This window comes from Ambystoma mexicanum, chromosome 1q (genome assembly GCF_040938575.1).
Source record: "Ambystoma mexicanum isolate Mex_15411 chromosome 1q, UKY_AmexF1_1, whole genome shotgun sequence".
NCBI lineage: Eukaryota > Metazoa > Chordata > Amphibia > Caudata > Ambystomatidae > Ambystoma > Ambystoma mexicanum.
This window is the reverse complement of record NC_090922.1, coordinates 1548983668-1549010180: the sequence shown is the minus strand read 5'-3', so window position 1 is coordinate 1549010180 and position 26513 is coordinate 1548983668. Positions and strand designations below refer to the sequence as shown.

Genomic DNA, 26513 nt, shown 5'->3' with positions numbered 1-26513 from the left:
TCTCAATAAATCATAGTTCAACAAAATGTTCACATAGCTCTCCCTCTGTTGGGTTTGGGCCTCTCAAAGCAAAAAGTATCTGATTCAACATAGATCTCCCGGAGGCGTTCTCGAAACTCGCAATCACAGCACTTGCAGGGGTTCCCTTCCCCAAGCTTTATTCACATTCATTAGGGGTTTTCTTCCCCTAACTTATTTCACATGATAGGTCTGCCTCAGTCAGGCTCAGACCTTTAACCGATGTCGGAGACTTTCGAATGTGCAAAGCTTTTACTATGGACCTCCGCAGGACCACTTCGACTTACACTTCCACGCTCTTTTTGTGTTACTTGCACCAGTGTCTCTTGGCCTTGGTAGTCCTGTACCATAAGCAAAAAGTTCAAAGAAATCTTCCTCTTCAAGCATTCACTTACCTTTTCACTTCCCCTTTTGCCGGGGTTAATCTCGAGCATTATGCATTTCAGAGTTCATTCTCTTTGCGGCTTCAATTCAGGGGTCAAAGTTGATAGCACAGGCTTGGCCTCGCCTCCCCAACTGTCGTTCACACGGGAGGTTTGCTGACGTCCTTGAAACACAATGCAGTCTTCTTGTTTGGAATTTGGCTCTCTCCCAGTTTTTTGGAGGCAACAACCTCCTGCAGGGAACTTCAGGGTTTCCCAACATTTCACTCTGGTCCCTCAATCGATCGTTCTGCTTCAGTGGGTTAGCTTTTGCCCCAGAATTTCTGCTCCTTCTCGTGTTCCACCCTGCTCCAATTCTCATGAGTCCTCCTCAGTCGGACTCGGACCCCTCCTTTAGCTTCTCACTCTTTTTTTAGCTACCGTTGTTCGCGGTCAGGAAAAATCATGGTAGTTTGATCTAAACCACTGCCACCAGTCATTTAAAGTAATAAAGGGTAACATTTGACTGTAGCAGGAGTGTTTTGACTCAGGGGAAGCTAGGCTACCCCTCCAGCACTCTATAGGAAGATAGTGTGTGCTGGGTCTGTAAATTTAAAGAGACTAGTGAAGTCAATTTAACTTTACATGTTCTGGGAGACAGTAGTCAGTCCCAGAGAAGGTATTTAAATCTTGGGAAGTCTGAAAGACATCCCTGCGACACTGCACTGAATGTGCTGTGGGACACACAGAAAAAGATGATGCCGATGGAGTTGTTTTAAAACTCCATAACCAAAGAACACAAAAGTAAAACACACTGAAAATGAAAAGTTCAAAGCCCCAAATTATAGCAAAAGAGCTGGAGGGCTCTAAGGTAGAGGGAATTTAGCACGTTTGTGAGAAATCTCCCTAACATAAATCTCCATTACCATGTAGTCCCATAGGACTCCATGGGAATGGGGACTGCGGAAACACCGGCACCATGCAGTAATGGTGCCGGTGTTCTCGCGTCCGTCTGCGGCGAGTGGCGTCGTGCCCGCCAGATCAGACCTGGCGGATGTAATGCCAACCGCCCGCAGAACTCGTAGTTTGCTGGTCTGGAAAACGGTGCCGGTACGGTTTTACTGGCACCGTTAATTCCGGACCGGCAAACGTAGAATGAGGGCCATTGTCTTGAGAGTTTCAACCCTTTATTTGCCCTTAGGGTTGTGCGCCAAATGACTCATAGGAACTTGGGAATTAATTCTGAATGATGAAGATCACCTAGAGCCGTCGGGGAGCTGTACGGGGAGATAGGGTTTTGGGGGGGCTCACCTCTCTGTCCGGGTGTGCGATGGAGGCGATGGCTTGATCATCTATTCGGGGTGTAGAAGCAAGGGTAGATTAACACTTCCCTTTGGATTTGGATCGTCGTCTTGTTCAGGCTCGTGTCAAACCCGGGTCGGACATTTCCTTTGCGCAGTGATCACTAATGCCAACCCCCACAGTGGAGCAGTCGCGACCACCTCCCGCCACCAACTGCCACTAACTGCTAGGCTCAGCAGACTCTACGGCGCTCCGTGCCTGAAGGCAGGTTTTGTACTGCCTCCTAGCAGTACCAACAAACAGCCAGCGAAAACAGACTGCAGACACTGTGGCGCACTGCGTCTGAAGGGAGGTTTTGTACTGCCTTCTTGCAGTACCAACAAACAGCCAGAGAAAACAGACTGCAGCACCAGCGCATTCTTGCCAATCCTACTGATTTAGGCAGTAGACTACCGCTTTTTAAGCCGTCCTACCACCTACATTTTGGGCAACAGATCCTATTGCTTTTTACAGTGGCAGGTAAATGATGTGATTCTAAGGCAATTCATTTGACTGTGCCGCGGGCGGGTAAGTGATACATTTGAGTGATGGGCTAATATCAATCCACTGACCTGACAGCTACATGACTGCCCTGCACTCTTGCCGGGACAGACCTTAGGTGAACCACCAGTGAAGGCAACTAGCAGAGTGTACCACCAACACACAGCATCTGCCTATCAGACTGAGGAGGGTATCAGTCTCCATGTCATTCAGTCTTCACCTTGCACTGCAGGAATACATATGTACTGCCCGGGCTGCTGCTACAGAACAGTGGCAAGCGTTGCCTTACCAGCTCTGTGTGATTACCTTCTCTAAAGTTTGTTAATTGAATTTGGTGTTAACTTACCAATCACAAATATACATGTTAAACATTTGAGCATCTTTCCATGTTGTGCTGTTTATGGGTTGTACATTTTAGAATGCTCCAGTGGTGCCAACAATGTATGTTTTGTAATTTCCTGTGATGTCATTGTTATGCTGAGTATTATTTTTGAAACTTGAAATATCCTACATCTTTTTGGTCATAAAATATTGGCAGGTATGCCACGTTCCGACTCCACTAACTGCTAGACTCAGCAGACTCTATTGCAACCTATGGGAAGATTAATTTCTCGCACTTTCTATGGTGAAATCTTCCTCCCACATGCCCAGAATGTTGACATGCTCTTTGGATAATTGTGTTGATATTGTATCGTGCTGGGGTGACTTCTGAGTCTGCCCTGGGGCATCACTGCGCATGCTCTTTCCTGCCGCTCCTTACTGCGCATGCGCAGATCTCGCAGTCTAGCACTGCGCATGTCCGTGGCTCTCTCCCGAGGCTTAGATCATGATGGAGAGCTCGGCGATCTCCGTGAGGGTCTGAGTGAAGATCCTGTTTCATCAGCGCGCATGCGCTTTCATCAGCGCGCATGCGCTTTCACTAACCCCTATATGCGCATGCTCCGATCAGGGTTTCTCAGCACTGCCCATCATGGTTTATAGAAATAATGCATTTTTGGATCATATTAGTGTCTCCTCTGATGCCTGCCTTTCCCGTACGGATGATTTTGGAGTCTTATTTAGTAGTAGTGCGTCAATGGGCATACGCCTCTCAGAACCCACTTTCTGCGCATGCCCTTTGCGTCCGTACCTCTTCCTGTTTATCTGTACTGCGCATGTCTGTTTGCTCTGTCCGTGTCCCTCTCTCTGCTCTGCGCATGTCTGTTTCTGTGCCACGCGTTATCTGCTCTGCGCATGTCTGTTTGCTCTACGCATCTGTTTTACCTGCTCTGCGCATGTCTGTTTGTCTGCTCTGCGCATGTCTGTTCGTCGGATCCGCGGCTTGGATGCGCTGCTGGAGTCACGTGCCACTCTGCGAAGGTGCGGGCGTTGGATTGCTCTGATTACTTACCGGTAATCTTCATTACTCCTAGTCCTACTCTTCCTCGTCACAGTACTTACTTCATGAGGCACCCGCCTCCGACACAGGACCTTCTTCTATTTCTTTAAATCCCTATAACTCCTCCCCCACATCCATGTCACTCAGTTTCATATTACCAAGCCGGAGCATGGGACCATCCCCGCAGGGAGGGTGAGGAGGGTCGTCAGTACTGTGACGAGGAAGAGTAGGACTAGGAGTAATGAAGATTACCGGTAAGTAATCAGAGCATTACCTCCACGTCCACTCTTCCTCGTCCCAGTACTTACTTCATGAGGTATACCAAAGCATCAACGGGGAAAAGGTCCCAATGAGACAGAGCCAAAAACAGTGCAGCAAAACACACCCACAATAACTCTTAAATCACATCCCCACAGACAAAAACTCCAACCACGAAGGAACCAACCCCCGAGTGGGAGAAACTCAACCCATAGCGGTTGATGAAAATGCCTAGACCAGCCAAGGCGGCAGCCATACAAATCTCTTGCAGAGAAAAACCCTCCTTACATCGGGCCAGGAAGCCGCGAAACCCCTGGTAGACCGCCCCTGATTGTGCGCAGGCACAGGCAGGCCAGAAGCCACACAGGCCCTAGAGATCACAACCCGGAACCACCGGAAAATGGAAACCACAGATGCGTTATGCCCAGCCCCAGCCAGACCACAAGCAATCAGAAGACTATCAGATTGGTGGAAAAGGCAAACCAAGCCAAATACTCCAACGCGTCCCGCCGGACATCAATGTTAAGCCGGGCCACCTCCTCAGGCGTTCTTGGATCATGAAAGAAGTCAGGGAGAACCAGACCCTGAGAGGTGTGAAACCCGAGAGACAACTGAAGGGAGAAACTTCGGACCACACCCCGGCACCACCGAGTCTGGCAGCACCCTCAGGAAAGGAGCGTGACATAAGAGAGCCCCAATCTCCCCAAGCCTACGGGCAGAAGTGAGGGCAATAAGAAAAGCAGATTTCAGTGTAAGATGTTTGATATCAATCTCGGAAATGGGCTCAAAAGGAGGCCCATGAAGGAACCGTAATACAAGAGGGAGATCCCAAAAGGAAAGCCCTTTATCAGCACAAGGAAGGGAAGAAGAAAAACCCTGGATCAACTTCCCCACCAACACCTCCCCATCCAAGTGACCGTCAGAGTCCCCCAAAAGGAATTTCATGGAGGCCCGCTGAGAGCAAAGCCTGGAAAAACTGCCAGGCCCCTGACAAAACCCCTCCTGGAGGAACCGAAGGATAGCAGAGGCCAGAACGCAGGGGAGGGATCCCAGACTGCCCATACCAGTCTCGGAAATGGCCCCAATGTCTGCCCAACACCTTCAGAGTGGAGGGTCTAAGAGCATCCATTTGGACTCAACTACAGGATCTGAGAACCCCTGAGATATCAACCTAGACTGAGCAATAGCCACACCGCCCATTGCATCCGGTGGAATTCTAACCGCAGATCCCCTTGAAGGGGACACGGCCACCTCGGAACCAGCCAAGGTTCCTAGGAACGAAGCTCCAACAGAGAGGGGAGCCAACTCCGGCGGCACCAGAACAGAGCCAACAACAACACAGTCACCCTGGACACTCAGATGCGCCAAACCACCCGGGGCAGAAGGGGAATAGGCGGAAAGGCATAAAGGAAAACCCCAAGGCCACTGTACAGAGAGGGCGTCCATCCCCCAATCCCCTCAACCTGAAACCGAGAGCAGAAGAGGGGAACTTCTGCTGAGGCCGGGGATGCAAACAGGTCTAGAACCAAGGACCCTAATCTGACACAGGTCACCGCAAAGACCTGGGCCAACAGGACCAGTTCTGCAGAGGAGTGAAAACCGGCGTCTGAGAAGATCCGCTTGAACATTGTCCACCCTTCTGATCCGTGAGGCCAGCAGATACACCAGATGAGATTCCTTCCAGGTGCCTATCAGCGCTGTCAGAGCATTCAAGGAACAGCCGGAACCCCTTTTGCAGTTCACATATGCCAAGGCCGTCGTATTGTCCGATCGGACCAAAAACCGCCGACCGTCCAGCAACTCCTCGAAGTACACCAGAGCTTGCACAATGGCACAACTCTTGCCAATTGGATGATCACCGGCTCTCCCCAGATCTCACAACCCTTGAGCTGAGAGGACCCCCAATGTATACCCTTTCTGCTGGTGTTGGTAGTAGGAGAGGTCACAGGAGGAAGGACCATGCACACCTCAGCCTGTAGACCTGAAACCCCCCGCCACCATAGCAGGGACACTCGCAGCGCTGGGGACACTGAAAACAAAACTACGAAAGCCGAGATGTCGGGAGCCAGTGGGAGAGAGTATAAGACACCAGGAGACGTAACCGAAGACAGGCTCAAGGAACTGGAAAACATGCAAGACGCCACGTGCCCCGTAACTTCAGCAACAGGTGAGTCGAGACATACTGCCTTCTGAGAACCCAGCCCAGAACAGCCAGCAAGCGCCCCCCCTGCACAACATCCAGAGTACGCTCTCCCCAGACGTCCGGACAAGCAGTGCAGGGTCTTGAGACCCATAAGCAGGTGACACATCCTAGAAGGCATTGGGACCAGGAACACCCGCAAGTAGAAAACTTGACCCTGAACAGGGAGAGGAACGGGCAAGACGGTAACCCACAACAACCGTTCGGAGAGAACGGATCCCATGGCCAACCACTTGGACCGTGAGCTGGGTACCAAAGTCCTAACCATGCAAACCTGGACAGGAGGAGACAGGAACGGCAACTGATACCCCCTCCAGACGGATCCCATTACCCAGGAAGCCGAACCCCACCGGTCCCATACACCTCCGAGAAGATAGAGACGAGGAGCCAGGGAAAACCGCCAGTCACTGCACTTGCACCAGAGGGAAATCACAGGACGTTGAAACAGGCCTGCGCCACAATATAACAGCATGCTTGTCAGCCCACAAAAAGATTTGACCTATCAAAAGGAAGATACTGGACAGCCCAGAAGTCCAGCAGACAATGGCCCCCTCAGCCGACAGAGGAGCCACCAGGCTGGCGTCAAAAGGGCAGAGTACTGTCACAAAGCGGGGCAAAGCAATCCATCCCGGATAGCCGACATCAAAGGCAACCCCCTACCTGAGGTATGCCTATACTGGAAAACCCACTGAAGTGACATCCCCCCCACCGGCACCAGGGGCTCTGAGAACCCCTCTAAGCACAGACATGTGCCACCATGTGCCCTATCACTTCCCACAAGTCTGAGAGGAGGCGTGAAAGCAACACGTCAGCACCGGAGGACCTAGGGCCTAAAAGAAGAGACACTGGGAACCCCCTGCATGGCCGTTACTTCCATGATCATTTTCCATAATCCCATGCCGGACAAGGGAAAAGCAAATCAACTCCTTTGACTTTCCCTTGCGCAGTTTAGAGGAAGAGGACAGGACAAGGAGTCTGCGTCCATAGCTAGCACAGACCCAAACACACCACATGACTGAGAGGTGGCTTGAGCCCTGTATCCAGTAGCTGGTAGCCCCATGCTCTAAATCGTTCCAATGCATCGGTCAAGGATGAAGGACCGAGTCAGCACCACTGAGACTCGAACCCGAAGTGTAGACTATGCCAGGCCGGTACCCTTCCGGCCGCTTGCAGATGGTTCCAAAATCTGCGCCGTATTCACAGGCAGCACGCAAGGAATGCAGCCAACATCCGGTGCATACTGGGCTGTGTGTGTCTGAGGAGCTGGTGGTATGTGACATGTCTGTGACAGAACAGAGCCCCGCACTTTCAAATACTCTGTCACAGTCACCCCACGACAAGAAGCAGAGAGTCCTCACAGCAAAAAAGGAAGGCTAGCCCATACTGCCAAGTGCTTGCCATCATTTCCAATAAAGATGTGTACACAGAGCACGAGGTAACGGCCTTTCAAAGGAGTCAAGATGGCCATACCAGCAAGAGAGGGGAAAACATCAAGCACAGTCCTCCCCTCTCCTTACCTTCCCCCAGAGAATGCAGCTGACATCCGGTGCATCCTGGGCCGTGTGTCTCTGAGGAGCGGGTGGTATGTGGCATGCCTGCGACAGAACAGAGCCCCCGCACTTTCAAATACTCTGTCACAGTCACCCCACGACAAGAAGCAGAGAGGCCTCACAACAAAAGGGAAGGCTTAGCCCATACTGCCAAGTGCTTGCCATCATTTCCAATAAAGATGTGCACACAAAGCACGAGGAAAACGGCATGTTGAAGGAGTCAAGATGGCCACACCAGCAGGAGAGGGGAAAAATATCAAGCACAGTCCTCCCCTCTCCTTACCTTCCCCCAGATAATGCAGCTAACATCCGGTGCATCCTGTGCTGTGTGTGTCTGAGGAGCGGGTGGTATGTGACATGCCTGCGACAGAACAGAGCCCCCGCACTCCCAAAGACTCTCTGCCACTGTCACCCCACGACAAGAAGCAGAGAGGCCTCACAACAAAAGGGAAGGCTAGCCCATACTGCCAAGTCGAATCAAGATGGCCAAAACAGGAGGAGAGGGGAAAAACATCAAGCCCAGTCCTCCCCTCTCCTTACCTTCCCCCGGGCCGTGCAGGACCTGGGACACAATGCTCACGCTGCGGTCCGGAGCCCAGCAAAGAACCGAGCGAGGCAATCCAGCTCAACTGTGACCCCAAGCCCCGCAGGGGGCCCAGGAGCAGTGCCGCACCTGAGGGAGGCGAGGGCCCCGCCACACAGCCCCCCCCAGGGGGCCAGCAATCGGTGCTCCCCAGTGCCCCGCACCGGGAAGAAAAAGTCCAACCTGCCGGAGGCAGGAAAAATTTAAACTGAGTGACATGGATGTGGGGGAGGAGTTATAGGGATTTAAAGAAATAGAAGAAGGTCCTGTGTCGGAGGCGGGTGCCTCATGAAGTAAGTACTGTGACGAGGAAGAGTGGACGTGGAGGTAATGCTTCCCTCCTCCCGGATTGGCCGTGAATCGTCAGCGCGCATGCTCTATCGAGTATCCCCTTTCTACGCATGCGCTGCTGATGCGTGTTTCGGCTCTGCGCATGTGCAGTTATCGGCTCCACCGCGCGGGTTTGCTGCTTTGTCCGGGGTTCTCATCTCGGTCGCTCTGTGAGGGTCTGGATGGCGGGTGCCCCTCCCCCCAGTCCCCCCCCCGTCCACCCTGCCCCCTCCACCCTCCTGTCCTGCTCATTTACATCTCAAAAGCTGAATTCTGACATGGAAATCACTGCCCAAGCGAAGACCCAGTAATGATGTCATGATTTACTGGGGGTGAGTGACAGGGGGCAATTGCGCACTTTTGCAGTGAGAACATGATATGATATGTGCGGGGAGGGCGGAGGGGGGCGTGGGGGTTGAAGGGAAGGGGGCAGTGCAGTACATGGGATTGACAGTAAAAAAACAATAGAATAAATAAAAGCAACAAGTAAAAAGTGCAAGAGTAACTGCACACATCAGGTGTCAAGGGCTGGTAGAAGCTGTAGGGAAACAGTCCCCAAGTGAGGGGGATGCCAGGGAGGCAGTGCAAGGGTGAAACTGGCGGGGGAGGGAAACTGGGCCCGAGATCGGAGGGTTGCCAGGTGACCAGTGCAGTTTCAGTCAGAAGTTCAGCAGTGGAGAGGAGGAGAGAAAGCGGAAGCTAAGAGGAAGGTTTTGAGGTGCTTCCGGAACCAGAGGTGATTCTTGAGTTTGAGGTAGGCTGTTCCAGGGGGAGGCCCCAGCCGAAGAAAGTAATCTACCACCAAGTCGCTGCTTGGATAAGTGACTGACCCTGAAGGAGTTGGTGACGGATGAGCGAAGAGCACGAGAAGGAAGATATTTCGGAAGCGAGAGTTGAAGGTATTGAGGCCACAGGCCCCAGAAGGCCTTGTGGACAATGCAGAGGGTTTTGAACTTAATCCTTGCAGCCACTGGGAGCCAGTGCAGATATTTCAGTCCTGGAGAGATGCGATCCCTGGGCTTGAGGCCAAGGGCAAGTCTTGCAGTCCTGTTCTGGATGAGTTGCAGAGGGCGGAGAGTAGCAGGCAGATTTAGAAAGAGGCTGTTGCAGTAATCCAGCCTAGAGAGAGCAAGAACTCTGGAGACAGTGAACTTCTGCGGGAAGGAGAGGAAAGGAAGAATACCTCTGAGGAGGTGCAGCTGGTACTGTGACTTCTTAGAAGCATCAGAGATTTGAGGAGAGAAGGAAATTGTCGAGTCGAAGATGACCCTGAGGTTTTTAGCCTCACAGGTGAGAGCAGGAAAAGAGCCAAGGGAGGCCGGCCAGAGAGAGACAGGAAAAGAGGGAGCGGGTGTGCCGATGAGGAGAATCTCAGTCTTACTGGCATTAAGGCAGAGATCATTGGTGGCACACCACTCCTGGATAACAGACAGTCGGAGATGAGGTGGCTGAAGGGAGCCTGAAAATAACCTGAGTATCAACTGCATAGCACTGAAAGTTGGGCCAGAGAGCGGCAATGCAGTGGCTAAGCAGTGGCAGGTATTGGTTGAACAGCCAGGGAGAGAGGTTGGACCCTTGGGGAACACCACAGGTAGAGATAGAGGAGAGGAAGGACCCAAGTTGGTCCTGGGAGGGTCAATCGGAGAGAAAGGAAGTCAGCCAAGCCAGGGCCTGATCGGTGATACCCAGGTTATCACAGAGATAGTTGAGCTGGAAGGCATGGTTGACCGTGCTAAAGGCAGAAGAGAGATCAAGTAAGATGAGGACACATGGGGTGTTGGAATCAAGGTTGGAGAGCAGGTCTTCACGGATTTTCATGAGAGCAGTTTCTGTGCTTCTGGCAGGTATGATGTCAGACTGATGGTCATGGAGACAGCCAACAGATTCAGAGTGAAGATTAAGCTGGGAGATGGCCAGCTTTTCCAGGAGTTTGCCCAGGAAAGGAGTGATGGAGATTGGGCGATAGGCGGGCAGGACGGTTCGGCAGACAATTTCTTAAGAAGAGGGTGCACAAGGGAGTGCTTCAGGGGGGAAAGGAAGACTCCAGTGGCGAAGGAGTGGTTGCAGAAGTCAGCCAGAGCAGGAGTTAGGGGGTCTATGTAGGCCTTCATGGTTTTGGAGGAAGAGTGGTGAACCTGTTTAGACTAAACTTTCGTAGACCAGACTTGTCTAGAGACCTCGTCTGGGGATAACAGGGGAAAGGCAGAGAAGGAGGGAGGAGAGGTGGCCGAAGAAAGGCTAAAGGAAGAGCAGGGAGTAGAGGTAGGAGGGGGAGGGGAAGAGAGAGAGGCAAGATGTCCTAAGTTTTATAAATGAAATGGGAAGCCAGAACCGTGCAGAGGGCCTGGGTGGGGACAGCTGAGGTAGAGACTGCAGTATGATTTGCCAGCTCCCTGCAGATTCTAAAGACTTCGGTCAAGTTGTTAGATGCCGCAGAGATGCTGGCTTGGATTTGAGCTATCTTCTTGTTGCGGACAGAGAGCGGGTATTGCCTTTGGAGCAGGCGGCAGGCCAGTTTGCCAGAGGATGTAAGGGAAGCACACCATTTCCTCTCAGCCACCTGGCACTTGCGTTTGAGGGTGACAAGGTCTAAGTCGTACTAAGAGTTGCACTTGGCTTTGGGCTTCAAGCGGATCCTCGTGACAGGGGCAAGAACATCAAGAGTATCAGATATAGTGGAGTGGAGCATGGAAAGGGCTGTGTCAGGGTGTGAGTCAGCTGAAGGGGGAGGGGGAGTGAGAAAGTGGCGGCGAAAGCCTCAACTGACATACGCATCATGGTTCGGATAACCGAGAAGGTGGGTGGCAGTGCTGGAGGTGGCTTGGCCTGAGGGGTATAGAGAGTGAGCTGGGAGGAAATGAGAAAGTGATCACTGCAGGAGAGAGGAGTGGTGGCAAGTATAGAAAGGGGAAGGTCTGAAGAGATCAGAACATCCAGAGTGTGCCCTGCAGAGTGAGTCGGGCCAGAGGGGAGAATAGAGAGTGAGAGAGAGAGTTGCAGAGGTCACAAAAGAGTCCAGAGGAAGGACAGGAAGCATCCAGGTGGATGTTAAAGTCCCCAAGAAGGAAGAGGTGAGCGGTCGAGACCAGGAGGGAAGAGGAGAGGTCCGCCCACCCAGAGAGGAAGGAGGAGATCTAACCAGTTGGCCGATAGATGGTAACCACAGGAAGGGAATGGCTAGGAGAGAGAGAGAGCCTGCATATGAGGCATTCGAAAGAAGAGTAGGCCTATGTAGGAATGACAGAGGCAGGAATCCACTCGGGGAAGATCAGGGCTTCAGCCCCTCTGGAACGGTTGGACCTGGGTGCAGAGAGGATCTTGTAGCCGTCAGGGAGTAGAGTGTCAAAGCTTGTGGCAGAGCTGACCATGAACCATGTCTCGGTGAGACCGAGGATATCGAGGTCAAGTTCTTCCAGGAGGCGGCATATATCAGAGGAGTGTTTGACAGCTGAGCGAGAATTAAGAGTGGCAATATAGATAAGGCTGCAGTCCTTGAAAGACTTCCAGGGAGGGGTACAGATGAGAGGTACGCCCTGCGGAGGTGTAGAAGAAGCCCGGGGTGGCAAAAGAGGAAGGAGGACAGGGCAAGGTAGCCAAGCAGGGGAAGGCAAGGAAGCCGGGGACAGCAGCAGCAACAAGAAAGTTGTTGAGGCGTGTTAAGCGTCTATCAAAGAGGAGACGACTTGCCTGAGGGCCTTGGACCAAGACAATACCATTCAGGTAAACATTTATGATGACCTTAGAGGAGTCGGAGAAGGTCAGGAGGGCCTCACACCGGGTGCCTCCATTAATGGAAGAAGACGAGAGAGGAAAAAGCACAGATACCATATGTAAAGTCCATAGGTCTGGTGAGGGAACGACAAAGAGGATGTCGGTGAGGGTTTGCCTAGAGGAGGCACTGGTATAGGTGTCAGGGATAGGTAGGCCTGCTTTGGAGACCAGGTTATCCTTTTTAAACTTCTTCCTACCAGATTTAGAGTGGAGAGCAGGGTAGTCGATAGAGAAGCAGTTGGAAAAGATAGGAGAGACAGAGAGCACCATAGAGTAGGTGGGGAGAAAAGAGAAGAGGAATGGGGGAGAACACTACAGAAGGATGCATGGAGGGGCGCAGGCAGGCTAGACAGAGAGAGACAATTCAGTTGGACAAGAGGACATGCGCTCCGACTATGGTAGAAAGTTTGCTAGTTGAATACCTTGCTAAGAAATCAGAACCCCAGAGTGGCACCACTTTCACAATTTAGTTTAGATACTGGAGATAAAACACACCTAAGTCTGAGAGTCCTGTATAGGTGGAAAAGGCCTACGTTTCACAATGCAATTTCAAATACTTTCAGAATACAATTTTGCTTTAACTACTGGAGAAACACACCTAAGTCTGAGAGTCGCTATGTGGCAGGGTTGTCCAGGTAGATAGCAGGCTCTATTCCTAACCTGGGCAACTCCTAACTTGCTTAGTCGCTGCTGGTTGATGGCTGGTCACTGGCTTCCCATGCCAGTGACACAATAAGGAACTGCCTCTGCAGGAGCTGCCCTGTGCCTTGGGGCCCTTTGCATAGGCAGGGAGCTGCCCTGGGGAGTTCGTTAAGTGGAGCAACCAGGCCAATAGGGGGAGGAGGGAGGGGCAGGAGGAAGGAGGGGAAGGGAGCCTAGGTGGAAGAGGGTTGGGGAAAGAGAAGGTGGCTGCCAGGGCTGGGGGCCTCTAACACCTTTACAAATATGGGCAATCAAGACCCTGGAGGGTCAGAAAAAGCGCAGCACTCACCTGGAGGACCAGGCCGAAATGCTGTTCTCGTGGATGTGCATCGTCTTTTCAGGGTGCAGCCTCCCTTTCACCACCCACCATTCACACCTCTTAAAGAACATGCCCAGCTACACATACCCCTCTCGTTGCCTGCAAACAAGGCGGGGCCTGCAGCCATTCATACGCAGATTGCTGTAATGCAGTGCTTTGTGGCTGCCTGGGAGTGGGTACAATCTATTGAAATAAATAACCCCGAATCCAGCACCTTTAGATAGCTCAGTCCGCTGGTGCACTGGTTTGCTTTCCTCTGGGCTCTGGTTCGAGTCCCCTGTATATAGTTGAAGTAAACAACACAAGTATTTTTTTTAAAGTTGCTTTCCTGGAACAGTATTCTCAGTTGCATAAAGTATGGAAACGATGAAGGATTGCACAGGAAAGTAAGGGAATGTCATACCCTTTAGTTCTCGCCCACTTTGACCTCTGAATGGAGGGGGTGTTATAATAGTGGGGGCAGGAGGTGGGGGGTGAGAAACGCAACTCTTTCTTTGGACATTCCAATGTTCTATTTTCTCTGTCATGTAAATGAATGGAGTATTTATTTAAGATTATTCTTATTGTACATGAAGTAATCATAAGATAATGTTTGCTTTCTCCAGACCTGAACACTTTACTGTTGTGTCCTCATGTTCAGCAAAACGTCAGGATCACAGGCTACAAAAGGTAAATAACTTCTGTGATATGTTTTGCTCTCTGATCTTTGTGTCTGAGGTGGCTTGTCTCCTGGCCTACGTCCCCGTGCCCTCATTGTCTCCTCTTCCCTTTCTGTACAGTAACCCCCTCCCCCACCTATCTTACCCTATCCGTGGACTAGTAACCAAAACACGCCCTGGAAATTCTTTTCAAAGAAGCATAACAAGCAATCCCAACCCTCAAGAGAAAGTTTGGATGAGAGCAATAGTATGGATTTTAAATATTTTAAACTTATTTTAGGGGCCCCTTAGAGACCCATTTCTCTTTCCACTCAATCAAACAAAATGTAGAGATCCAAAATTCTGTCGTCTTACAGTCAAGACTTTGTGTGTGCAATTTATAAATGGTCACTGATATATATATATATATATATATATATTTTGAACAAAGTCACACACTATATAGGGCGGGGTCCCAAAATGTGAGTTTTTACCCATAGACACAATGGAAAATTATTTGCTCACACCTACAGCCGAAACCGCTGAATGTTTTTTCACCAAATTGGTTGCAGGAGCAGCGGTTTGGTCCCGAAATTGTGCTTTTGTAAATTTGTTGTACATCCATCCTGTAGTTTTTTTCAAAACGACCAAAAAGTAGGGCTCATTCTTTTGTGATATCTGGGTTTGGTCCGCATACTCACTTCCCTGTTCGGTCCACGAACGGGCCTCCTATTGATACAGGGGCCAGCGTGAGGTCTGCGGACATCGAACGCTCCCACTGATTGAATGGTGAAAAGCATGAGGTGCGTCAGAATTTTGGAAATGCCCGCCCTTGTCTGCGAACATCACAGTAAAACATATTAAAAAACACAACATTGCACTTGTCAAACTTATCAAACAATCTCTGGGGAGATGAGGGTGGTATGGGATATGGTCTTAAAAAAAACAAACAACTGGTGTTTTCCTTCCCCGATGTCTGCTAACGATCCAGCACATTCCTGTGATGTCCGTGAACATCTTGGATGTTCCGGGGCTTCTATGCTTATTTGTGAATTACATGGTTGGTGAAAAGCCGTTTTTGGATGGCTTATAACTTTGGCACCACTCAATGAAACTGCATGAAATTTTGGAATGTCATTCTTGACCTGATTTTAAATGGTTTTGGAAAGTGTGGTGCTGCTAAGAGGGACCAAAATTAGAGGGGGTGTTCCAAATTTTGTAAAGGCTTATAATCTGGTGCGATTTGCAAATCTGTACAAATGTTTGCAAAAAGATTTTGGGGCCGATTCATGGAACAAACGTGCGCCGAAAATCTTGGCGCAAGCAGGCGCAAGCGTGAAAAAATAGGCGCACGCGTGCAAATCATGGAAGTCCCTGCGCGTGTTTTCCTCGGGATGTGTGCCAAACCCATGCGTGGCGCCCATGGGCGCTCACATTATTGCAACAGCTCGAACGCCATGCACGACGCGCACAGGGAAAGCGTACAACGTCCGTGCACACACCAAAAAGGGGACGGGACACGGGGCGTAACACGCGGAATGGGGAACAACGCGTGAAAAAGAAGGCGTAATCGGGGAAGTACTGCAAAGAAATACAAGGAACGCCCACACGCCCACACGCACGCAAACAACCCGTGTTCATGGATTCGAATATGGGAAACAGGCGCACGGCAAAAGACGCGCACAGGCGTCAACACGTCTGCCACACGAAGGCAGGCGGAAGCGTCCCCGCGCACAGCATAAATGTGCGCGCAAACAACAAACACGTATATACCGCTACGATGAATGCCCCATTTGTCGCAGCACTGATCGTGGGACACCGCAGGAGGAGGAGAATAGCCAAAGCCCGCATTTTTTTTCCACGGACCAGCCTTTTTGGGATGCCTAACGACCACGTCTATGACAGGTATAGGTTTCCACCTCATATCATCCTAGACTTTGTCAGGGAGTGGAAAGATGACCTTACATCACCCACCCTGTGCTCCCAAGCATTGAGCCCCTTGGAGAAGGTGCTCAATGTCCTGCATTTTTTGGCCACTGGGTCATTTCAGCGGACAACTGCCATATTGGGGGGGGTCTCACAGGCCCCGCAGTCACGCTGCCTACACCAGGTGTTGGCAATCATCACTGCACGCCCCTCAGTCCGCAGGCACATATACATGCCCAGAACACCCGCAGAAAGGCAGGCCGTGGTCCGGGACTTTTACAGGGTGGCACACTTCCCCAAAGTGCTCGGTGCCATTGATTGCACCCATGTGGCTCTACGTCCACCTAGGGCCACTGAGCACATCTATCGCAATCGCAAGCACTGGCATTCCATCAACGTGCAGGTTGTATACGATGGCAACGGAATCATTACCTCTGTATATGCCAACTATCCAGGGTCCACCCATGATAGTTTCATATTCAGAATGTCACCCCTACACCGGGACCTGGAAGCTGGGCGGCATGGTAACACATGGTTCATTGGTGAGTACAAATGCCTGTGCACATGCATGCATGTCACACACAGACAAATAGACAAAGCCAACTAATGACAACCATCATCACCTCCCCAGGGGACAGTGCCTATCCTCTGAGCACCTACATGATGACGCCAATACGGAACCCCACCACACCACCCCAGGTAAGATACAACGCTGCCCATATTGCAACCAGGGGCATAGTGGAGCGCACATTCGGAGTGCTCAAGTCACGTTTCCGCTCCCTTGACCGCTCTGGCGGCCAGCTACTATATGCACCCCCAGTAGTGTGCAGGATCATTGTGGCAGCATGTGTCCTGCACAATGTTGCAACACTGCAGGATGTACCGGTGGACATGGTGGTGCCCCCACATCCCCAACCACAGGCACAGGCGCTGCCCATGGAGGTGAAAGGACACGTGGCGAGGCAGCCCAGACCCAGCTTGTGGCCACATTTTTCACCTAAACTACCACCTCTGCGGAGTGCATACAGACCTGGCACATACCAGGTGAAACTCGATGATGACAAAGAGCCAGTCAACTGTCACAACCTTACTACCCTGAGAATGTTGCCACGGAAGTGCTACAATGTGTGCATCCCAAGCTACTTAAACATAACCATTCCTGTGTGACCAAAAAAGGAACACATGCAAGGTGTGTATCACACCCCCCCTCACCCAAACAGGCCATGACAATCCCTGGTATGTCACCCAAACCCTCCCAACCCACATCACCCTTGTCTGCCACACCATGACATGGCATGCAATAGCAAAAGCCCAACACATGACCAATAAGATACGAAGTGACATGTGATAAATGGAAAGTGTCCCGAGACAATGACGCCTGGCATGGAATTAGATTAAATGACTGACCAACAGCCTCCCACACATACCAAGCCATACACAAATGCTATCCACCAGTCCTACCATGAACACAACACTGAATGCCTGTTCACATGCACATTGGGCAAGCCAAAATCCCTACTCCTGAACCCATGTGCTCTGTGTGTCCCCTGCAACACACTGCTCAGCACACAGCACTTTGAGCAGCCATTGTGTTGCAGATACACCTTGAGCATCACATCACATGAAAAAGACTAATCACATCCACAACCAAATGACACATGTACATGATACACGAATGATAATAGATCATGTGCTGCATGGACACAGCGAGCCTGAGAATGCAATCTGTGTGCACCTGTGGCCATGGAAGAGTGGTTGTACGTGTGGTGGATCATTGTGCAACTGTGTGTGTCATTAGGGACATGCACTCAATATATGCCTGTGAAATCAAGTGACCCCCAGGGTCCTGTACACATCACATGTGAACATTGGCCATGTGATCCCCCCAGCATGTCAAACCACACCAATCCCCTGACACCTGAAAAGTAAACACAACACAGGGACAGGCATTGACCAGCACAACACATCATGTACATAGTACCCCACAATTACAATGCCAGAGTGCCCAAAACACTGTAGCCCAAGCCAACTGTCCAACAACAAAAGGCCCTCCCTTACACAGCACTTTGACCTTCTGAAAAACTGTCTCTGGGGCATGTAGCCTTCTTCCCGCAGGTCTACCTGGCTACAGGATCACCCTACCCCTTGGTCTCCATGTTCCAGCTTGCGTGTAAATAGGGTCCAGCCCCCTCAGAGGCCACCTTGACTGGTAAAAATACCAAATCGCAGAGAACTCCAAGTAGCCAAACCCCCAAACCAGGGAAAAAGCCTGTAGGCACCAAAAAACCCAGGAAGAGTCTCCAGTAGATGACTAGAAGTAGCAGGAAATGTCAAAGCACATGTACAAGCACAATGATAGAACAACCAAGGTAGCACAGTTGAACAATGGTCCAACAGGATGGGTACCATTTACGGTACATAACATACAATGATGATGCAACAACTGATGGGTAGTGTCACAGCTCTGGTGTCCAGGCGCTGGAGTTGCACGAACCAACCACCCCCTCCGTGGTCTGTGCGCCTGCAAGGTCAAACTTACACAGGCCTCTGAGACCCCGCCGGGGAAGGAGGGCCAGGGATATGTAGCATGGACAGGCATTGGTAATCAGGAGAACCGGAAAGAGGGGCAGGAGAGTGGATGTGGATTTGCAAGGGAAAGTAGGGAAAATACAACTATTCACAAAAGCACATACTCAATTAGATAAAACATGTTCATCATGCACATTGTACCAAAACAGTCAAATGCAACCCAAAGAGAGACTTATCTCTGGGGTGAGTGCTGGCCTCCTGCCTGCGCACTCTCAGGTCTGGTAACAGGAGCACTTCAATGCTGCAAAGAGAGCGTGAGTTACTAATCTGAATGTGTGATTACAACACACACACACAACCCCATCCATGCCCCAAAGTAAGTGACTTCTCCACAAACAAACACCCCTGTGTGCTGCTTTGTACCCATACGTTGGCTTTGCCCACCGATGGTTCATACACTGTCAATGCAGTAAGGCAGGTGCATGTGGCCATGTGGGAAATTGAGCACCAATGAGTCAATAATCACACATGATACAATGGTCCCTGGGTGAGCTGCTAGACACGTATAACAAGGTGCAACTTCAGTACAAGTTGTGTTCTGTCAGCCGCATATTTCAATAGGTAGTGCACCTGGCAATTAGCACACGCAAATGACATGCACTGGCCACGAGTCTGTGCCTCGCTGGGTGTCCCTGTGCGTCATATCAGTATCTGGCTAGAAATGCTACTACCCTAATAACTATGCTTCAGTGGAGCAGGGGGTACTACAGGAAATGTTTGATGGCCCCTGTGTGTGCCCCTGACAACTTGTAAAGCCACATGGCATTTGGCCCTCAACGCATGCCAGCTGTACTGTGTGCTTCTCCAACAATGCCTGGCAAAGCTCCCCAGCACTGGTGCCACTTAGCATGCATGTGCAAATGGCCTGGTGGAAGGTTGGCTGCGTTATCGACCCTTGTGCTGCTCACCTTGGCTGGAGATCCTGGAAACACGTCTGCTTCTGTTGGACGTCTTCGCACAAGCCCTGTGCCTGTGCTTGCGCACACATCCACACGTCTGCACCACCAAATGTGCCCAGTTCTCTGGATTTGTTGTCCCTGTGTCTGCTGGCAAAGGTAGTCTGGAGGCTCATCTTCCTGCAGAAAGGGCATTAGAGAAATCAATAAGACATGAAAGTTCCCTGTGTGTGTGTCTTCATGCTGGTTGTGACTGGTCCATGTTACAGAGCTACATCCAAACTCCTCCCACCATCATTGACAGGCCAAGGGTGCAGGCTACTGTCTACAGCATGAAGTGCATCAAGCACATATACAGGCAAGAAAATGACATACATCACAATCCACATCAATTAATGCATAAATCAATCACATACTCACCCAAATTCATTACAGACATTGGGTGGATGAAACGCAACCAATCCCCACTAGGGGTGTTAACACAAGTACAACAGCAGCAGACAGGCCACAGTTATGAGGCAAGTCCAAAGCCCTTGTGTAATATTTTGTAACACCGAACCATCCTAGCGAGCCCATGGATAAGGGAAGCAGGAGTGGCCTATGTGAGTCAGGACCCCAAGCTGCAAACACATACACAAGACAAGCTTGAAGGGCCCAGCTGGAACAGACAGTGGATGCTTTCAAAAGCCACAAAGCACCACCCTGTCACATGAATCCACAATAGACAAACAATATTAAACTATATTAACTAATTAAACTAACTATGAACAACCTACATAACCTAATTAAAATAACTATCAAATAGTTAATATGAACTAACTAACCTAAAAGGAAAAATCAAAAATGGCCACATACGACCCGGGGGGGCGGGGTGAGGCACCCAGAGGGGGAGGTACAGGGTGCACCTCAACACCCACATGCGATGATGTTGAGACGAAAAAAAAACTTCCATGGGCTCAACGCCTGCACACCACGACCTGTGTGGAAGATAATTCGTCGTCTGAGTCTACCTCTTCCTGTAAAGGACGACGTGGGCCAGGAGCCTGAGCACGCCTAGGCGCAGCTTGTCCCTCGTCGGCAGCAAGTCTGCCTGACGGGTGAGCTTGGTTCTGTGCAGCAATGACACGCAGGTCTGCATGCAGAACCTCCCTTGATACACGTGCTTCCTCTTGCAAGGTAACACGTGTAGCACAGAGTTCTTCCTGCGTGGTCTGGCTTGACAACCGATGCAACTCCCGGCAAGCATGTAGCTCAGCCGAGATGGTACGCTCAAGCTGCTCAAACCTCTCCTCTGACTGCATCCTCTGGGACATCAAGAGAACACCCAGAGTTGATCGGAGGGACGCATACTCACCCTCCATGGCCTTAATGTGTGCCTCCGCGTGTGCAGCAATTGCTTCACGCAGAGACAACATTTCAGCCTGGCGTGCCCTGTCAGAGGCCGCCATGCCCAGCCTGAGCAAGCGGGCCTTGGACTGCGCCGCCTGCCGCTGGAGAAGCACCTACCTAGCGGGGGGAGCACGGATTGGGCCACACGTTCCATACTCGCAGCAATGTTATCAAGTGCTGCCCCCTGACGTTCTGAATTGGCAGTCATGTCTTCCTCCCACTCAGTATACCTCGGTGGCACGCGGCCCCCGTGTTGCTGGGCTTGACACCTGCGGGACACAAGGACTGGCCGTCCTCGTAGGCTTGGCACCGCCTGCGGCTGCACGGCTACATGCCCCCGTCTCCGTGATGCCCCAGGCACATCAGCAACTGGTGTGGAGGGTGACCCTGCGTCCCGATCCATCACAGGCGGAGGTCCCACCACTGACTGGCCCTTCAGTGCAGGTGTCGCGGACAGAGTAGTGTCCATATCAGAATCACTCACCCCTGACGCCTGGACCTGATGCTCATTCAACTCGACATGGCTGTCAGAGTGGTCATCTGGGCTGGACTCATAGCCAGCCAAAGACAAGATGGTCTGAAGCACACGTGTGTTTTCGCGGACTACCACCCCACGACCCTCACTTGTGCCGGGTGGTGGTTGTGATGACAACCCTGTGCCTGGCATGACAACACCATCCTCTGGCTCCATTGCATCATCATCTGAAAAGTGGAGAGAAAGAATACATTAGTACACATGTCAGAAGCACATGACACACATACACATAGACATCACACAGACAGCCAACACATGAAGCAGACATGTCACACACAAAAGATAACCTGTCATGCATGCCTGGTCAATTTGACATAGTATCAGTGAGTAGGCATGTAGAACGGTGTTACATGGCTCCGAAGCGAGTTGATGCAGTGCACAACATGTGTACGTTACTCACTATCTACATTAACAAGTACTTCATGATGTGTATCAATAACCTTGAGGCCAGTGGAAGGGCTAGTTCAGGCATCACTTGCAATGTGCATGCAATGGGTTGCATGGCTACAAGCAAAGCCCCACGCCCCCAGTGAAAAAGCAGGGATGCCTTGCTTGGTAGCAAAAGGCTGAACAGACACCTGTGTATTGGCAGACAGTGTTGACTGGCATCTATGGCATCATCTGAGTCAACTGACAACACAGCAGATGATGATGGGACAGTAAGCAGGACCCATGACAAACCCTCAGTAGTACACCCGAGTGTGCAAAAGCCACTACACCAGTTTGACAGAGTCAGTGGGCCTGAAAGTGGGGGAGGACTGTGCCCCACACAGACTGTGACACCCTAAACATGTGTGTGATGCAGGACAGGGCCAGAGTGGGCATGGGATGGCTGAAGAAATCCCATGAAATGTTGCACATACAAGACACGTACTACAATGATCATCCAGGCGAGGACACATAGGGGCATGCATGGAATGCACATGGAGTATGAATGAGCACTCATGTCCCTGCGGAGCATCTGCCATCTGCACAGTCCAAGTGAGACACCCTGCATGAAGGGCAGAAGATGTACCCCACTGCATGTGACTGGCAGGTTGGCTGGTGGAAGTTAGCATGTACACAGGAGGCTTGAACAGGCCATTGCAGTAGCGCAAAAAGTTAAACAACAGTGCATTGGTGTAATTGGGGTGCAGGTGGGTGGAGGGGCAAGGGGGCATGCCCACGTGGAGTACCCGCATGCAGGCAGAGGGCACATGCACATCAGTGATGCAATGACATAGTCCCAGTGCTGAGAGGAAAACCACCCCAGGCTACATGCAGAAGGGCCAGAGAGCAGGAACATGGACCGGAGGGGCGTCTGAGTGACTAGCATGTGAGTAGGGTGCAAGTGTGGTGATGAGGACAGTCCCCTTCTGCTCTACATGTACACCATCCTGCACAGCAAGCACGCATCTGTGAAGCATTGCAGGATTAGCACATGAGAACCATGTACACATAGCATGTAGTGGCAGTCAAGCACAACACATCACACAGGCAAACCATACATGGGCCACACATACACGCAACAACACTCACTGGACTGGGCATCAAAGTTCTGCATCTCTCCCACTCCTTCGACCATTTGTTCTGGTATGAACTCTGCAACGAGTGCCTCGTGCGGAGTGAGGTCATCCTCCTCAGGTCGTGGTCCACCGCCAGTCACCAGAGGCATGGTGTAATTAGAGGCACGCTTGACCTTAGTGCTGCGTTTGAGGTCATCCCAACGCTTCTTGCACTCGGCAGCTGTGCACACCTCATGGCTGAATGCACTTACATTATCCGCAACATGCTTCCAGTGGGTATTACGATGGGCAGCCGTAGTCTGACAATTCAGCCCCACTATCATCTCACGTCTGTGAGCCCGCACGTAGTCCACAAGGAAGTCCAGTTCCTGTCTGCAGAAAGGCTTCTTCCTTGATGTGAAGGAAGCCGTGGCTGTGTCTGGGGTCCCAGCCTGTGCTGCAGATGCAACCTTCCTCCTCTTGGGTAGTGGCGCGGACCCTGGCTGGCGAATGCCGCCCTGATCACTATGGCCAGTGGGACCGTTGGATTGAACCAAGGGAGTGGCAGGTTGAAGGACGACCGAAGGGCTGAATTGCGTCAGTGGCTGCTGGGTGCCCTGGAATGGACCCTGCGCAGCAACATCCGCTGTGCCAGGGTCATTGACCGCGACTGTCCTGGTTGGTAGTCTCACAACCGGGGTGTTGTTGGCTGCATCTGCCCCTGCAGTTGCCAACACCCGGCTGTTCGGGGCAGCAGATGACATTGCTGCCCCAGGGACACGTCTCTCGGTCAGGGCAGCCCTGCATGCACCTATGGTGTTCCTCCTGACCTGCTGGAAATCTTCCAGTGACTCTTCAAGTGACAACGCAGCCTGCACTGACAGACCCTGAGCCTGGGTGGTGGTGTCCACAGCTGCACCTGCAGCTACCACTCCCCTTGGTCCCGTGGCAGTCGATGAAATTGACTGCCGGGTCACATGGGCGCCAGTGCCAGATGCAGAAGCTGCATCTCCCGGAACCACAGGGGGTGGTGGCATGACAGCACCAACACATGGCACATCATTGTGCTCAAGTGGCGCACCCCTGCCTCTTCCACCTCTGCGGCCACCCTGGACACCCTGGAGTCCCCCTACTCCCTGGTCACCCCGGCCACGTCCCTGTCCATGCCTGCCACAAGGAGTACGCCCAGCAGAGGCGCCCCTCACCTTTGGTGGCCTCCCAACCATGGCACAGATGGAGTAGTGCCGGCACAGATGGAGTAGTGCCAATGGGAGGTGTAGACCACAATTGTCCTGGGCATTTGGGATGAAGGGGGTGGGATGCAAGATGTTAACAGCACCCCTGCACCTTCAAGGCTGTTTGTGACCCCGGTGATGTAGTGACGGGTACTGCACCGCTAAGGCACCCCAAAACTGCAGTAAAACTGTGCATGCAACCCCTGCAGCCTACGTGCGTGGAATTAACCTCCCGCAGTACGCGGTGGCACCCAGGAACACGAAAAACGTGTATGCGTGGGACACGCAGGCTACTATGACCTTGAAAACGGGTGCGATACACAGGGGCACCCACAGTGGGAAAATAGCATGTGCGACTCACCGTCTGACTAGCGCAATGCAGAAAAACACGCGTAGCCAATACCCCCGCCAAAAGAAGAGATATGTCCTTGATAGCTGTGAAGTTGTGATGGTGGCGAAACAACACGAAGTAGCAACACACACGTCGGTCTCCACGAAAGGCACGTACAGCGAACTGGCGGGACCTGCTCATATTTAACCCGCGCTGAGGGAAACGAATGCGCGCGTCACGTCACTTACGTGTTTAGGCCCTTTCCTCAGATTACACGCATTCACACGCCGACGTGCAGTTTTTTCACTTGCTGAATCACTATGCACCCATCAAGAGGGAAATGCCTGCGTCCATAACGTCAGAGGCGCTTACGCACTAAGGGCCTTTCCTTGAATTACACGCTGACGTGCAGTTTTTTCACGTGCCAAATCACTCTGTATCAAGCAGGCCACCTGTAAAGACACGGAAGACCACGCTCCTGCCCTGTAGTCAATTTTTCTGCCCCCCAGAGCCCTGAGCACGCTCCACCTGCCATCTGCTGCTGCCTGACTGCCTGCTCTGCCCACGTGCCCTGCTATTTGCTGCCTGCACGTCAGCCAGGGGTGCAGTTGCTGTGACCAACCCTGCTGGAACTGAAGACTCCTGACTGGGATACCATCGCTCCACAGCCCAGCCCAGGACCCAGTTGCCCACCCACACCTGCCTCTGGGGTTGCCATGTCGGGCACAACAGCATCTGGCACCACTGGCAACCCCCAGCCAGAGAGGCAGAGGGTCACCAGCTTCACTGCCAGGGAAGTTGGTGTCCTGGTGGAGCAAGTCCTGGGGCAGTATGATGCCCTCTACGGAAGTTTGCGTGCCGACAATGAAGGACGGACCAGGATCTGGATGGACATCGTGACTGCCATCTGTGAGTAGGGGGTGGCAGTCCGCGACATCAAACATGTCTGGAAGCGCTGGGAGGACTTCAGGTCCAGGACCCTCGACAAGGCCCGGCACCTCTTGAAGTCAGCGGATGCCAAGGGGTGCCGGGGCCACCTGTCCGACCAACAAATGGGGGTCCTGGAGCGCATACACCCAGCGCTCCACGTTCAGGTCCTTGAGAGGCAGACGTGTCTGGATTCGAGCGGTAAGTGTACATGCATGCTGATTGGACGCTGTGCGTGTTGTGGTGTGCCAGTAGTGTGCAGGTTGTACATGTGTTTTTGTAGGGCCATGTAGGGATATGTATGAACAGGGGCGTGAGGGTGCCACATGTGGGTCCTCTCAGGTGTGAGACACATCGATGGTGTATGTGTTGGTAAGCATGCTGGGCAAATGCAGGTGTGGGAGCACACATGTTTGAATTTCTGTGTATGAACTTTGGCATGGTTGGGGTGTCACACATGGATGGTGGTTCCTGCTGCATGTATCTGAACTGTTTTCATATGCATGTGTGTGTATTTGACAAGTGTGCAACTGTGATGCAACATGGATGCATGTGACACTGACATGTAGAAGGCTGAATGCCAGATGTGACATGGATGGCGATCTCATCACTGCGACAGTTGTTGGAGATGTACACATGCATGTAAGTCTGGTGGCGTGTGTGCATGTGTTGTGCACTCCCCGTGTTTCATGTGACGTCAGGCTCACCTTCGGCTGCTGGTGCTGTTGTTTGTGTATGGATGGTGCTGCCTGGTGCAATATTGCTGTTGAATTGCTCATGTGTGTGAGTTGAAATGACATGTGTGTTGGGGAGTGTGATGCTGTGTCTGAGGTCTGACACTGCCACTCATGTGCAACTGTCATGAGTGTATCAGTCCATTGTACAGTGCCCTGATGCCTGTGTTCTATCTCTCCCTGTCTGCAGCGTTAACTGATGGAGAGGACGGAGAGGGTGCTATGGAGCAAAGCGGCAGGGATCCCACCACCAGCCATAGACACAAGGCCCGGCTCCCCTCCCAGGTTGTCATCTCGTCGGGGAGTGAGGAGTCTGGTACCGCGTCCCAGGCCTCAGCTGCCGAGGGAAGGTCCAAGAGGCGGAGGTCGGAGGTGGACACCTCAGCAGCAGAAAGGGCAGCTGAGACCCCACAGAGTCCGACGGAGGAAGATGGCACAGAGTCATCCAGGTTGGTGGTGGGTTCGGTGGAGGAGGAGGCCTGGAAAGGACACACACGGGGTCTGGAGGTGGGGATT

The 26513-nt window shown here is 51.9% G+C and overlaps 1 protein-coding gene across 1 annotated transcript in view; it reads left to right on the top strand.

Annotated features, from left to right (window-relative positions):
• The first annotated feature begins 8710 nt into the window (after positions 1–8710).
• Positions 8711–26513, top strand: part of LOC138551934 (zinc finger protein 268-like) — a 58809-nt gene continuing 41006 nt past the window's right edge. Inside the window, exons 1-2 of the mRNA XM_069642510.1 lie at positions 8711–8853; positions 13919–13982. The gene's annotated coding sequence lies outside the window, so the exon portion shown is untranslated. The remainder of the gene's footprint in view (positions 8854–13918; positions 13983–26513) is intronic.